Source organism: Dermacentor silvarum, chromosome 6 (assembly GCF_013339745.2).
Source record: "Dermacentor silvarum isolate Dsil-2018 chromosome 6, BIME_Dsil_1.4, whole genome shotgun sequence".
Classification (NCBI taxonomy): domain Eukaryota; kingdom Metazoa; phylum Arthropoda; class Arachnida; order Ixodida; family Ixodidae; genus Dermacentor; species Dermacentor silvarum.
The window spans coordinates 187,994,702-188,009,503 of NC_051159.1; positions in this window are offsets into that span (position 1 = coordinate 187,994,702).

A 14,802-nucleotide genomic window follows, 5' to 3' on the forward strand; every position below is an offset into this window, starting at 1 on the left:
AGCTGAGAGAGAGTGAAAGCAGAGTCTAAAAATAGCATGCGGATGTGAGGTGGAGAGGAGGAGTGAAGGCATGTGGTAGTGTACAGCAGTGGCGTAGCCAGAAATTTTGTTCGGGGGGGGGGGCTCAAGTTGCATGCGGCCTCCTCTTTATAGAAGTTGTCGAGGCATCAAATACATGCATAATAACTGCATTGCCATTGCCAATGCCATTGTAAATTAGATGCTGCAAACGAATTATCGAACGCTACGCACTGTCAAGACAAGTAAAACATGTATTTTTTTCATAAAAGAGTATACTCGTGTGTCCCTAAATTTGTGGCAGAAATAACTGATATCAATGCTTCCGCGTTTTTTTTTCCTATTTAATAAGTACAGAAAATATCTCGCGAACTTTAGAACTATATCAGTTCAAAACCAGCAAAGCAGTGCAGGCAGCTGATATGAAAAATGTAAAGGCCATAAAATGAACAAGTTGAGGACAAATATTTTGATGAATCTTTGTCATTCAACAACCTTGTTTACATTTTTGTACATATGCAACGACCAAGGAAAAATCTCGATGACGCTGTCATTCGTTGCAATGGATTGCGCAGGAGCAGCAGTTACCGGTGGTATATTGTGAGTAATTGCACCGAAATTATAGTCGCAACAGTGAGTGCATATAAAAGCAGAAGTTCTGCAAAATATACATTAGAAATGCGAAGACAGAATGGAATATACAAATGCGAAGATAAACGGCAAGAAAGTGGGGCTGGAAACCAAGTTCAGTGCTTATATACACAAAACCTCGCAACAAGATATTTAAATATACGTATAAGTCTGCAATAAATCCACGTATCTAAGGAAACGTCACTGTATATAATGCGTCAAACAAGACAAATAAACATGTTGCGCAGTCACAGATAGTAAACTTCACGCATTCGAGTATAAAGACAGACGATCCTGGCAAGAACAAAACTATGATCGCAAAAATCGTGATATGCATTTGGGCCATGCTGCGGTCGCGACAGCACCATGTGGCTAGAATAATAAAAAAAGAATGCAGAAATCAATACGAAAATGCGTATTTTAACTGCCTGCACAGCGGCAACAATTATTCTGCACCTAAAATTAAAGAAGGGCATTGCTTCGTTTCAAAAAAGAAGCAAAAGCATGTAGCTAAAAAGGAAAGAAAAGGACAAACGAAAGCCACAGATGATGCGGCAAGTTGATTTACCCAACATCCGAGTGCGCTTTTGGGAAACGCCGCGTGGGCTGGGCTTTCAATGAGCAAGGTCTGTCAAAATTGGTTAATGAAGTCCTCGTAATTTTTGTATTCGCATGATAATTTTGATCATGATGCCAACTGTTAAAGTAAACGGTGAACATTTCTGTGCTTTGAAAAGCTAATGAACAGTCATACATTTTCATAATTACGAGCTTATACAGGAACGTGAAGGAACATATATTTTTACATGCATTGATTTTTGCTGCTTCGCTATCTAAATGATAAACTTCACTCGGCACAGAAGTTTAGCGAAGCGTTCAATAACTTCGGACACGTTGATGGCGACGTCTCTGTGGGCGTATAGAAGCGCCAGCATAACCATGCGTTCCTCAGACATTGTAGAGCGCAAGTAGTTTTTTAGTAATCTCATGTTTGAAAATCTCTCTGCGCTGGCAGTGGCACTGGAAGGGTGACTAGAATCTGCAGCAGTTTGTACACATATACATATAACCTGCAGTCTCAATGAGAGAGGGCATCTATTCCTGTGCTAAAACATGAAAACACTTCTTCAATATCGTTGACATCCTTGTTTAGGTACCTTGCAAAAACAGTAAGCTGTTCGATTCCAGCAATATCCGTCGTTTCGTCAGCAAGTACGGAGAAGCAGCCTGCAGCGTTCACTTTTGCATCTAGGCTTTCTTTGATAATTTCATCACAAATTTCTATAATTTGGTTTTGTACATCTGGTTTAAATACGAGGTATTACTGGGACAACTTTCCAAATGGGTCTTCAGCTATGCATCTCTACAATCAGCTCGCATGCGAAGAAGCGCTCTGGAAATACCAGTATTTTCAGCGGGGGCTTTGCTTAAATCCATAAGACCAGTGTCCCTATCGCCACGGAGAGCCAGACCTTGACGCCCGCAAAGAAGAACTGTCTCAAATTTAATAGGCCGTGAACTTTTTTGTTTTCTCTTATTTTACTGTGCCTGCCATGGTCCAGCTGGTCGATCACATTGGGCACGCTTCCTGAAAATGTTAGAGAAAATTATGAGATGCCAGCTGACAGTCATGGTGATATTTAATATTTTCGTGTGTGTGTGGAAGATTGCGAGCGCGTGCTTCCATTTCTAGAACGGCTTGGACACGCGCGTTCGAGTGCGCGCATCTTGGCCCAAGTTTATGAGAACATTATTTATTTATTTATTTATTTTATTTATTTGGTACATACTGCCGGCCTGAGTGTCAGACCTTGGGCAGGAGTGGGTATGAAACAATGCAAGAATAGGTGAAACAATACAAGGATACAACAATTCCGTATCAACAGCAGCTTAACGTTGCGCGTAACAGCACTCGGCACTGTGCATAACGAAGTTAGTATATGATATCGCAGCTCATTTATGTCAAACAAGAAACAATACAAGAATAGGTGAAATACAAGGCTACAAAATTTCCGTACCAACGGCATTCTAACGTTGCGCGTGACGTGCGACAGCACTCGGCACTACGCATAACAAGCGCGTAGCAAGGTCGATTCACATAGGTCGCGAAGCTTCGGGCGAAAAGCGGTTCAGAACAAATTGTCACCGACATCAGCAAGGGTGGTAATGGGAGCAGCGATTGAAGCGCGACTATGTCTGGAGGGAACAACCGTTAGGAACGAAAAAAGCGTTTTATAAATAAAGGGAGGCACAGTTAGATTCATTCAACGAAAATAAAGTTCCTAATCAATTTTATATACGCATGACGAGAAAAGAAGGGACAATTTTGTTTTACTTGATCATTATCAATAAATGCCTTTTTTTAGCGCCGACCGTAAGAGCGCCCACCGATAGCGGCGGGTCTTGAAGCCGCTATCACTTACAATGCAATGCAGCTCTTGAAGTGTGCAGAAAGGCGCGCTCGTAAAATTCACCGGTTACAATACGCCCCCCTCACATGTGTTGTTTTGCTTGCCGACGTTTGTCTAAATTTGGTGACGCGGGTAGTTTCATTGTTTCTTAAGCCATTCAGTCAAAAGCAGTAAGTTGCGACAGCCAGATAATTGTGTAATTTAGTTGTTTTCGGGCCGACGGGCTTGGCGTCCAACGAAAGGACGAGCACTCTACGCCCAAAGCGCTCATCGGCCTCCAAAGAAAGTATGTTCTGTGCAGCGGAGCTATTTAGGCACCCGTATACGGCTGACCTTTTCCTGCGCCGCTTTGCGCGCTGAAAGCTCGGAACGCCCATCAAGTCGAATGGCGGGGCATTTGAATATACAGCTCTAATGTCAGGCCTCCGAAATCAAGTTTCGCGCCTATGAGAACAAAATGACGTCACTTCTGTTTTTAATGCATATGACGTCACATTATTTTTCTTCCGCCGGAAGTGTTCCCTCCTCACACAGATGGCGCTAAGCCTCATGAACCGCAGATGAACCGCCATGTTTTAAACGTATGGGCTTTTATGGAAGCTTCGCTACAAGGTATATCTACCTTGGTGCGTATTCGATATCGCAGCTCTTCAAAAAAAAAAAAAGAAACAAACGTACATGAATGAAAACGCATGACAAATACACATGACACATATAAGGCAAGTACTTATCGCAAACGATCAAGCGCGCACATGAAAGACGAAATAGTGGGGCTTTCGACCACCTCAGCGGACAGGTCGTTCCAGTTACGGATTGTACGCGGGAAGAACGAGTTTTTAAAAGCATTTGTTTTGGCCTAATATTCACTGACTTTCCTGGAGTGGAAGGATCGAGTTTGCCGTCGCTCTACTGGTTGAAAGTATAAATTCTTATCTATTCCTAATTTGTCATGATACGCTAAATAGAAAAGTTTTAGTCTATCACGATACCCACCTTGTCTCCAAGCTCTCCAAGTTGGCTGTCTGTAAAAGGGCTGTAGGGGATGTTCTCCAACTATAAGAGTTACAAATAAATCTAACCGATTTCCTCGGTACTTTCTCGAGCTTTTGGATGTTAATTTTTTTATGGGGGTCCCAAATTACTGCGGCGTATTCGAGGATCGGTCTTACATAAGCTTTATAGGCCAAGAGCTTACTTTCTGTCGTTGATTTACCTAAAGATTTGCGTAAATATCCTAAACATTCCATTACACCGATAAAGTTCCAGAATTAAAAATCGGAAGCACGCCTTGGGAAATGTCAGTGCACCTTTTGGGTCAAAAGTTTATGAGAACTTTATACCCATCAAGTTTCGGAATTGAAATCCATGCGCTCCGTAGATTCCGGGGCCACTGCGAGATGCCGCGACGCGGCTGCTCGCTATCGAAAAGCACTTGAAACTTTGCGCTCGGCTGGGGCATCTTACGTTATGTGACTAAAGGTGCATGGTCGTTGCCACGAAATTCAGCCTGAGTTCGCAATTTTCGCGCCAAAATATCTTTTTGAGCGTCAAAAGGACATCTAGACGAAATCCAGAATGATTCCCGGCGCCGGTGGTTGTTTTGGTCGGCGGTGCATGATAGCTCGAAAAAATTTCAAGGGGGGGGGGCGAAGCCCCCCCCCCCCCCCCCACCCCCCTGGCTACGCGCCTGGTGTGCAGCGCCTAGTAGGTATACTCTAGGCACTGCAGTAGTGGGGTGCGTAGAGCTGCTGCCGACGCCGATCGTGTTTCCCCGCGTTCGCGCCGAACGCGCCTGGTGTCCGTGACTACAGCCGATGCCTCTGGAGCCGGCTCAGCAGGTTTCCACCACACACCTGGACACTAAACTCGCGGACAACTTTCTGTGGCAATGAAGGGAAAGCTGCGGGCGCGTGGATGCTGCACATGTGTTACCGCGCCAAGTAGTCCGGCAGCGTCTGACAGTGCTTTGGGTTGCTCCGAACTAGAGGAGGCGTTGTCCGAACAGATGCTGAATCGACGCAGCTTCCACGTGCGACGGTTTCGCGTTTGCCCAGACGCGGAAGGAAAAAGCCGTAAAGTAAGTAAACTTTTACGCTCAGTGGTGCGTTATCTCGCATTTAACTGTTGCTAATGAACTGTTTATGTGTTCTCTTCCCCAGCCTAAACCAACGTGGATTAAAACGCGGGACTCTTTTCAGAAGCGCTCTCACTTGTGCGCGCTTTGCCTCCGTAGCGCTCCCTTCATTGCCACAGAAAGTTGTCCGCGAGTATTGTTACTTCCGAAAGACTGAAGCGAGAGCTAGGGAAGCTGAAAGCAAGCGTCGCAGAAGAGAACATCCCGAATTTAGATTGAGGGAAGCCGAGAGTTCGCGTAGGCGAAGAAATTAAGATCCGGAGGCTTGTGAACGTGGCCGGTTGAATTCATCAGAACATCGCGAAGAAATCCTGAGCACCAGGAAACTAAGTGTGTGGTTTGCCACTACTTTGGTAGGCTTTCCCCAGCTCCGCTGGTCTCCGGTGTTTGCGGTAGCAGAGCCACGCATAATTTTTACAGCGAAGCTGTATACCTCTCGTTGGTCGGAAAATTTCGTGGCGTAAACATAAAACGCCAGGTTAACACTTGAAGGCAAAAGGATTATCTTTCTTTGCAATCAGGGATACAGCATATATATATGTTGCCACGCGTCTTCAAAAGGGGCTGACGACGTTTATTGAGAGCGGCTGGGCTCTGGCGAAAACGGCGGCGAGAGGCAACTATCGAGCGGGGGCGGTTAGCACGCGCACTTCTTTCTTCTTGCGCCTCTGCGCTTGCCCTATGCCCACTACTACAGGTGACATTTCCCCCCTTCCTCGGAAAGAGCATCGGCTCGATGCTCAAGAAGTGGTGTGGGAAAGGGAAAAAAAAAAGGTTGTCGCAGTTTCACCTGAAAGGCGAAGCATCAATTGCGATAGCAAACTTGTAGAGAGCTATACGGAGTAATGATATTAGCTTTATCAGCTGTATAAACTTGGACATGCAGCAGCATCGGCAACACGCAGAACTGTTGTCGACGCCATCGGCGTTTTGCCCGCGTTCGCTCAAAATGCGTGCGGCGTTGGTGACTGTTGCCGGAGCCTCTGATATAAATAGGCACTGCGTGCCGCAGCTAAACGTCGCCTCCCTTCCCTGCCCCTCCCCCACGGCCTCTCGCTCGTCGGAAGAAGGCGCGTTTGCTCTACATACATGGTGATTGTGAAGGAGAACAGAGACGCCTACTTCTGCAGCCCTTAAGCGAGCACGGCGCAGAACGCGCGTTTGTTCTCCGCCGTGCGTTCACTCCCCGTGAAAGACGCGCCCCTCGCGCCCTTTCACTCGCACATACAGCGTTCGGCGCGCGGCGACGATTTCTTCTCCAAATGACGTCATACGGAACCTCACGGCGACGGCGACGGCGACGCCGGCAGAAATCTACTTTTGAGTGTCCATATAATTGCTATCGCAATAAAACACCGCATATACACGGGGTGAATGATGATGAGTGGGCGAAGCTCCGGAGGGAATCATCGGTAAACCGTGAATCTTCCGTGTAATTCGCCCAGTTTCGCCGCACTAAATCGAACGATTGACTTCCACCAATGACACGCGCCATATGTGACGTCATTCCTATTTTATAACAGCGCCCTTCATTATAATTGCGCCATCTCCCGCTTAAGGGGACGCTAGCACAAACGCGTTAGAAACGTGCAGTACTCTCTAGTAAGGGGGAGAGGCCACAGCGTCTTACGCAGCCGTTTACACATGCCGGAACGTGCACCGCGTTTGCCGACGCCATCAGCGTTTATGAATACGGGGGTAAGGCGGAGAGGCTACAGCGTCTTATACCAGCTTCTTACACGGGCCGTAACGCGCTAGCACAAACGCGTTAGAAACGCACAGTCTTTCGTTAATGTTGGGTATTTATTGTCATCGTGGCGCGTGTGTCCATGTGCGCTTCGTGGCGTAATGGTTAGCGCCGCGCGTTCGGAAGCGAGGGCTCCCTGGTTCGATTCCGCGTACAGACACAGCTTTCGGAATTTTTTTTTCATAAAAGTAGACGTGGCTACCTACTACTACTACTACTACTACATACTACAGAGGACGGACAGACCCACACCCTAAGGAGCTTCGCCCCTAAAAAAAACAACACACGCTCAATGAAGATGCTCGCGCACAGAACACAGCGAGAGCTACAGCAGCGTAGCTAGAAACAATTCTCTACCTCTCTATAAACGGAGAGGTAAGTGCATTAGGTGCAAATGGGCGCGTAAAAATCACTAAAGCGCAAGGTTGGGCTTCATGCGTACGACGTGAACTACGTCAGAACTAGGTGGTTGTCGGCGCCGTGTTTGCGCCGCACTGTCTGGAACGACTTCATAGTAGACGTCACTGATGCGGCGCAGCACTTTGTAGGGGCCAAAATACCGCCTGAGCAACTTTTCACAAAGGCCACGGCGGCGAACAGGGGTCCACACCAACACTTGGTCGCCGGGACTGTAGCGCACTTGCCGGTGACGGATGTTATAACGCCGTGCATCTGCGTGTTGCTGCTCACCGATGTGCAGCCGCGCGAGCTAGCGAGCCTCCTCAGCGCGCTGAGCAAATTCTTCGGCGTCAGTAGTTAGGTGCTCGGTGTCGTGACACGGAAGCATAGCGTCCAGCATCGTCTGTACTTCGCGGCCGTAGACAAGGCGAAATGGTGTGAAGCGCGTTGTTTCTTGTACGGCGGTATTATACGCGAAGGTCACATGAGGCAGGATACGATCCCATGTTTTGTGCTGGACGTCGATGTACATAGAGATCATGTCTGTGATGGTCTTGTTTAATCACTCCGTAAGGCCGTTGGACTGCGGATGGTAAGCGGTCGTCTTTCGATGCCTGGTGTTGCTTAGTTGAAAAATTTCGTCCGTGAGCTGTGCCGTGAACGCCGTTCCTCTATCTGTGATAACAGTGGCTGGGGCACCATGGCGCAATACAATGTGACACATGAAGAACTGCGCTACCTCAGAAGCCGTGGCTCGTGGGAGCGCCTCTGTCTCGGCATAGCGGGTTAAATAGTCAGTGGCGACAATCATCTACTTGTTGCCGTCGGTTGACAGAGGAAAAGGCCCAAGAATGTCCAAGCCGACTTAGTCGAATGGCTTATGAGGTGGTTCAATGGGTTGCAATAACCCAGCGGGCTTCAGGGGTGGTGACTTTCGTCGCTGACATTCACGGCAGCCTTTCACATACTGCTTGACGCTTGCTGAAAGTCCGGGCCAGTAATACATCTCGCGCACTCTAGCAAACGTTCGTGAGGAGCCGAGGTGGCCAGATGTAGGCTCGTCGTGGCAAGCGAAAAGAATATCATCCCGCAAGTCTTTGGGAACTACTAGGAGGCAGGCTCGATCATTCGGGCGGGCGTTCTTCTTGTACAGCACATTGTCTCGTAGACAGAAGGACGTCAAGACGCGACGTAGATGGCGTGGTATGGTTGTTTCACGGCCCTCTAAGTGGTCGATGAGAGGTCGAATTTCAGCGTCGTCACGCTGCGATTTGACCAAGTCCGACGTAGTAAGGGCGCCCAGGAAGCCGTCGTCGTCCTCTGACTGTCGACTGAAAGATTCGGCGGGAGCAGGCGACAACGTGTCGGCGTCTTCGTGCTTGCGGCCATACTTATAAACTATGGTGACGTCGAATTCCTGTAGCCGCAAGCTCCACCGTGCCAGCCGTCCTGAAGGATCGCGTATGTTCGCCAACCAACATAGAGCATGGTGGTCGGTCACCACTTTGAAGGGACGGCCGTAGAGATAAGGGCGAAACTTCCTGATCGCCCAGACGACCGCGAGACACTCTTTTTCTGTAGTAGTGTAGTTCGCCTCGGCACGGGACAGCGTGCGGCTAGCATAGGCTATTACTCGTTCAATGCCGTCTTGACGTTGGACGAGTACTGCGCCAAGGCCGATGTTGCTGGCGTCAGTATGCACCTCGGTGTCAGCCTCTTCGTCGAAATGTGCCAGGACAGGTGCTGACTGCATGCGTTGGCGTAGTTCAGCGAAGGCCGCTTGTTGCTCATTCGTCCAGGCAAATGGCGTGTCATCCCTGGTAAGGCGAGTCAGGGGTTCCGCAATCTTCGAGAAGTTGTCGATGAAGCAGCGATAATACGCACACAAGCCCAGGAAGCGTCGGACGGCCTTCTTGTCGGCAGGAAGAGGAAAAGCTGCTACAGCGGCAAGCTTGTCGGGATTGGATCGAACTTCTTTGGCGCTGACGACGTGTCCGAGAAACTTGAGCTCTTCATAACCGAAGTGGCACTTCTCTGGTTTAAGCGTGAGGTCAGCCGATCGGAGCGCTTCTAGCACATGCCGCAGGCGATGAAGATGTTGCTCAAATGTTTCAGAAAAGACAACTACGTCGTCAAGATACACAAGGCAAGTCTGCCACTTCAATCCAGCGAGGACAGTATCCATCATTCGCTGGAAAGTTGCTGGGGCTGAACACAAACCGAAAGGGAGCACTCGAAATTCGTAAAGGCCGTCGGGAGTCACAAAGGCAGTTTTCTCGCGGTCTCGTTCGTCTACCTCGATCTGCCAGTATCCACTTTTCAAATCGAGTGACGAAAAGTACTGGGCACGCCGTAGTCTATCTAACGAGTCGTCGATACGTGGCAGTGGGTACACGTCCTTTTTAGTCACGTTGTTGAGCTTCCGGTAGTCGACGCAAAAGCGTAGCGTTCCGTCTTTCCTTTTGACGAGAACGACCGGAGACGACCATGAGCTGTTGGAAGGTTCGATCACGCCGTCTCGCTGCGCGTTCCTTTGCCGACACGCGGTAAGGCTGCTGGTGTATCGGGCGTGCGTCGTCACATGTGATGATCCTGTGCCTTGTAACCGAAGTCTGGCGTACCTTAGACGAGCTTGCGAAGCATGCCCTGAATTCAAGCAAGAGCTCGTGCAGTGCTGCCTGTTTGTCGTTAGATAACTCGGGATTAATGTCGACGGTGCCCAGTGACTTGTCAGTCAGCCTCACTGGTTCAGGGGCAAAACATTCAGCAACGTGTTCCATTTCTTCGGCAAACGCTATCGAAGTACCGCGGAAGAGGTGTCGATGCTCGTTACTAAAGTTGGTGACTATCAACTTAGATCGGCCATCACGAAGCTGTAGCACACTCCTGGCCGCACAAACACCTTGTGTCAGTAGATGCGCTAAGTTACTTTCTGCGACCACTCTACCTTCGCGCATTCCACCGCACATCACTTCGACTAGAACACTGGCTCGTGGAGGAAGCGTAACACTTTCGGCGGAAACACGTAGCGCGTCGTCACGTCGTTTGTCGTCGTTTGTGTCGATTGCTTGGTCGACTGAGAAGGTGACTACACCGCCCCGTAAGTCAATAACAGCGCCGTATTCCTGCAGGAAGTCAACTCCGAGAATGACGTCGCGGGAGCATTCGCGTAGGACAAGGCAACTCGCCACGAATGTCGATCCTCGAATTCGAACTCTTGTCGTGCAGGATCCCAGTGGAGTAACGACGTGACCGCCAGCCGTACGAATCTGCGAGCCACGCCAAGGAGTAACTACTTTCTTTAGAAACGTCGCCATCTTCCCGCTTAATATAGAATAGTCCGCTCCGGTATCCACTAAAGCGCTAACCGCGTAACCGTCGATCACCACCGGTATGTCGAGCGAAAGCCGGTCATTCCGTTCAGCTGCAGTTGATGTCGGACCGGTACCCTTGTTTATCGCGTCGATCGGAGGTGTTCAGCGCGTCGACTGCCAGCGGCCTCGCCCCCAACGGTCGCTGTAGTTAGTTTTCCCGGCGGGGACTTGGCGACCGTCCGCTCGAATACCGCTGGGGCGATGGTGAAAATCGCCTTGGCGACGGCGAGCGTGACTGCCGCCCGGTAGGCGGTGGCATGCGTTGCTGAGCCAGGTAATCCTCGATGTCCCGAGGTCGTTGCCCCAGTCGGGGTGGCGGCGAATAGGCGGAAAAGCCCCGCAACCCGAGGCGTCGGTATGGGCACTGGCGGTACAAATGATCTGCCTCACCACAGTGGAAACACAGAGGACGGCGATCCGGAGTGCGCCAAACTTTTGACTTCCGAGGGGACACGCGTCGATCATCGGCGTAATGCACTGGTCGCTCTTGCGGAAGCACAACCGGAGAAGCGGCATGGGGAAACGGTGGAGGCGTGCGTCGTTCCTCGATGTATGGCACCGGTTAGGCGGGTGGGAGTGCAACCGGATGAGCGGCCTGAACAAACAGCGGCGGGGACGAAGCAGGCTGTCGCAAGATTTCTGCGTAGGTCGCACGGTGGTGTACAGAAGGTGCAGGCGCGGTGTTAGGAAAAGGAAGGGTGGACCGGAGCGCTTGGTTCACTTCATCTCGTATTACACTCGCAATGGAGCTCACCGTGGCTTGTGGGGTGCCGTAAACCTTCAGTATTTCTTCGCGCACAACGGTGCGGATAAGGTCTCGAAGGTTGTCATTGTGGCTTCCGATGGCCGTGGACATGTCCGTAGTCGCGTTCACTTGCCGCTCGTAAAAGTTAGAGCGCTGCTGAAGCATCTTCTCCATATTGACCGCTTCGGATAGAAATTCGGCGACAGTCTTCGGAGGATTGCGCACCAGACCAGCGAAGAGCTGCTCCTTCACCCCTCGCATCAGGTGACGCAACTTCTTGTCCTCGGTCATTCCAGGGTCTGCTCGTCTGAAGAGGCGCGTCATATCTTCGACGAACGCGGTAACGCTTTCGTTGGGAAGCTGGACGCGGACCTGAATTGCTCGTTCGGCTCGTTCGCGGCGATCAGGACTGACGTAAGTGTCCAGTAGATGACTGCGACGTCAGTTGCTCCTCACGGTTTTGAAGCCATGTACGCGCGCCGTCCTCGAGGGAAAAGTAGACATTCCTACGTTTAGTCGCGTCGTCCCATTCGTTGTATTCGGCGACGCGCTCGAAGTCGGCCATCCAGTCTTCGACGTCTGCGAAGACGTCGCCATGGAACGACTTCGGCACCAGCGGGTTCTGAAGTGTATACCGGTTCGTCATTGCACGGTCCATACCGGTTGGGGTAGTCTGAAGCACTACGGTGTCTTCAGGGGGCAGTCCCCGGATCCTGCGGCTGGTCCGATGGACGGGAGTATGGACTAACACAGGGCTGGTGCTTCTGCTCCCAGGAGGAGTCTGTGGCATGAGTGAGAAATACCCCGCACCTCCACCACTTTGCCACGCGTCTTCAAAAGGGGCTGACGACGTTTATTGAGAGCGGCTGGGCTCTGGCGAAAACGGCGGCGAGAGGCAACTATCGAGCGGGGGCGGTTAGCACGCGCACTTCTTTCTTCTTGCGCCTCTGCGCTTGCCCTATGCCCACTACTACAGGTGACAATATATATATATATATATATATATATATATATATATATATATATATATATATATATATCTGTGTGTGTGTGTGTGTGTGTGTGTGTGTGTGTGTGTGTGTGTGTGTGTGTAGCGCCCATCGACGCTGCTAAGCGGGGACGCTAAGGTCGGCGCTTTCGGCCGGCGCCTTGGGGCCGGCGGCGACTGTCGGGAACCGGGGGGTCGTAGCGGAGCGCCAGAACAAAAGGACCAGCTCAGCAGGCTTTCAGAACGGACTAGCGCGTGCCGTGCTTGCGCCGCTGGCACGCCAGCTCAAGGCTGCACTCACTACGCGCCTGGATCGAGAGCACTGGGTTGACCACCTTCCTATAGTGCTTCTCGGCCTACGTGCCGTCCTTCGTCACGTACCTTGGCTGTTCAGCGGCCGAACTCGTCTACGGCGCACCTCTGCGGCTTCTTGGGGACTTGTTTGTTCCTTCGGCCCCCTCGCCCCAGCCGCTACAGTACCTCCAACGCCTACAGGAATGCATTCAGTAACTGCGCCCCGTACCGCCTCGATCATCGGACCACAGCATCTTTGTGCACCCGGACCTTGAGTCCTCGTCCCACGTGTTCCTCCGACGAGACTCTATAAAGGCGCCTCTTACACCATCTTACGACGGACCGTACCGTGTCCTCCACAAGACGCAGAAGTCCGCCACCATCCTATTGAATAGCCGCGAAGAAGTTTCGCTTGGACTGCCTCAAACCGGCCTACGTCGAGACGCCTCCTAAGGAGCTCCCCGCGGATGTCGCTGGAGCACCCGTCGATCTGCTTAACACCAAGACAGCCTCATCTCTGCCTCGTCGACGAGTACATTTCGCCGTTCCGTCTGGGCGGGGGGCCCTGTAGCGCCCATCGACGCTGCTAAGCGTGGACGCTAAGGTCGGCGCTCTCGGCCGGCGCCTTGGGGCCGGCTGCGACTGACGAGATAAATAAAGTTGGGCGGCGCGTGCCAGCGGCGCAAGCACGGCACGCGATAGTCCGTTCTGAAAGCCTGCTGAACTGGTCCTCTTGTTCTGGCGCTCCGCTGCGACCCCCGGTTCCCGACACACACACACACACACACACACACACACACACACACACACACACACACACACACACACACACACACACACACACACACACACACACACACACACACACACACACACACACGTATATATATATATATATATATATATATATATATATATATATATATATATATATATATATATATATATATATATATATATATATAGTTAGTGGCGCGTCAACGCGCTTTCATATGTAAAAGGGAGACCCGTCTAGCAACTCATTCAGTTCATTTTAAGACTACCATGGGTCGACCACGGAACTTAAAGACACAATAAGAACAGCGTGAATAGAATGCTCGACCATGTGTGGTGTATGATACAACTTCGCTGGATATTCACGTTCGCAGCGCCGGATGACGGCCATTTTTTTTTAATTCTGGCATCCGCATACAGCCAAATTTCTCTGCAATGTAGCAGGATGGCCGAATGTGATGACTTTTCTGTCGCAGAGGCTACCTTCTGGCTTCTATATAGTTTACCGATCTGGCTGCGCTAAAGCCAACAGCGGAGTTTCGCTCACTTTTTCCTGTGAACTGATAACCTGAAGCATTAAAGTTATTGCGATTTCTTTACATAATGCGTCGTGTTTCGTGTAGCGCGCCTTAAACTTCGCAAGATGAATATTGGTGTCTCAGAGGTGCTAGTATTTGTATACAATTGGTATCGGTATTGTTTATAGGGCAGTGCCGTACCGTTCGAGGGCATGTCAGGGTGAGAAAGCGAAGTTACAAAAAAGAAAAAAAAACTGTGGCTCCAATCCACGCTGTGAAGGTGGTTGGACAGCGAAGCTGTAAACGACACCCACAACGATTACCCATTGTGACGTCACTTGAATTAACACACGCCGCTCTACACAGAGAGAATCCAGAGACAAATGAAATGTGCTTAACCACACCCTTTATGACTTCACAACGACATTATATTCACGCTTTTCTTCTAGAGTCTTTACTTTCCGTGGTCTACCCATGGTAGACTGGGATGAACTGAATCAGTCGCTAGACCGCGGTGACGTCACTACGTGATTTCTATGCTGTTGGGTACTTTTCCACGCGCTGTAGCTTACGCAACCGTAATTTTTACCGGGAAACACACACGGGAGAAGGAACGTGCTTCGCATTATTCGCAGACGTCATTAGCATACATTATGCCGTTTGCACTTCACACGAGGGGTTTGAATTACGCCAACCCCTGTCGAAGCAGCTGCAAACCTAATCTTTACCGGAACGCGTCGGAGGGTGTTCTCATTGTTCACACGCGCCTT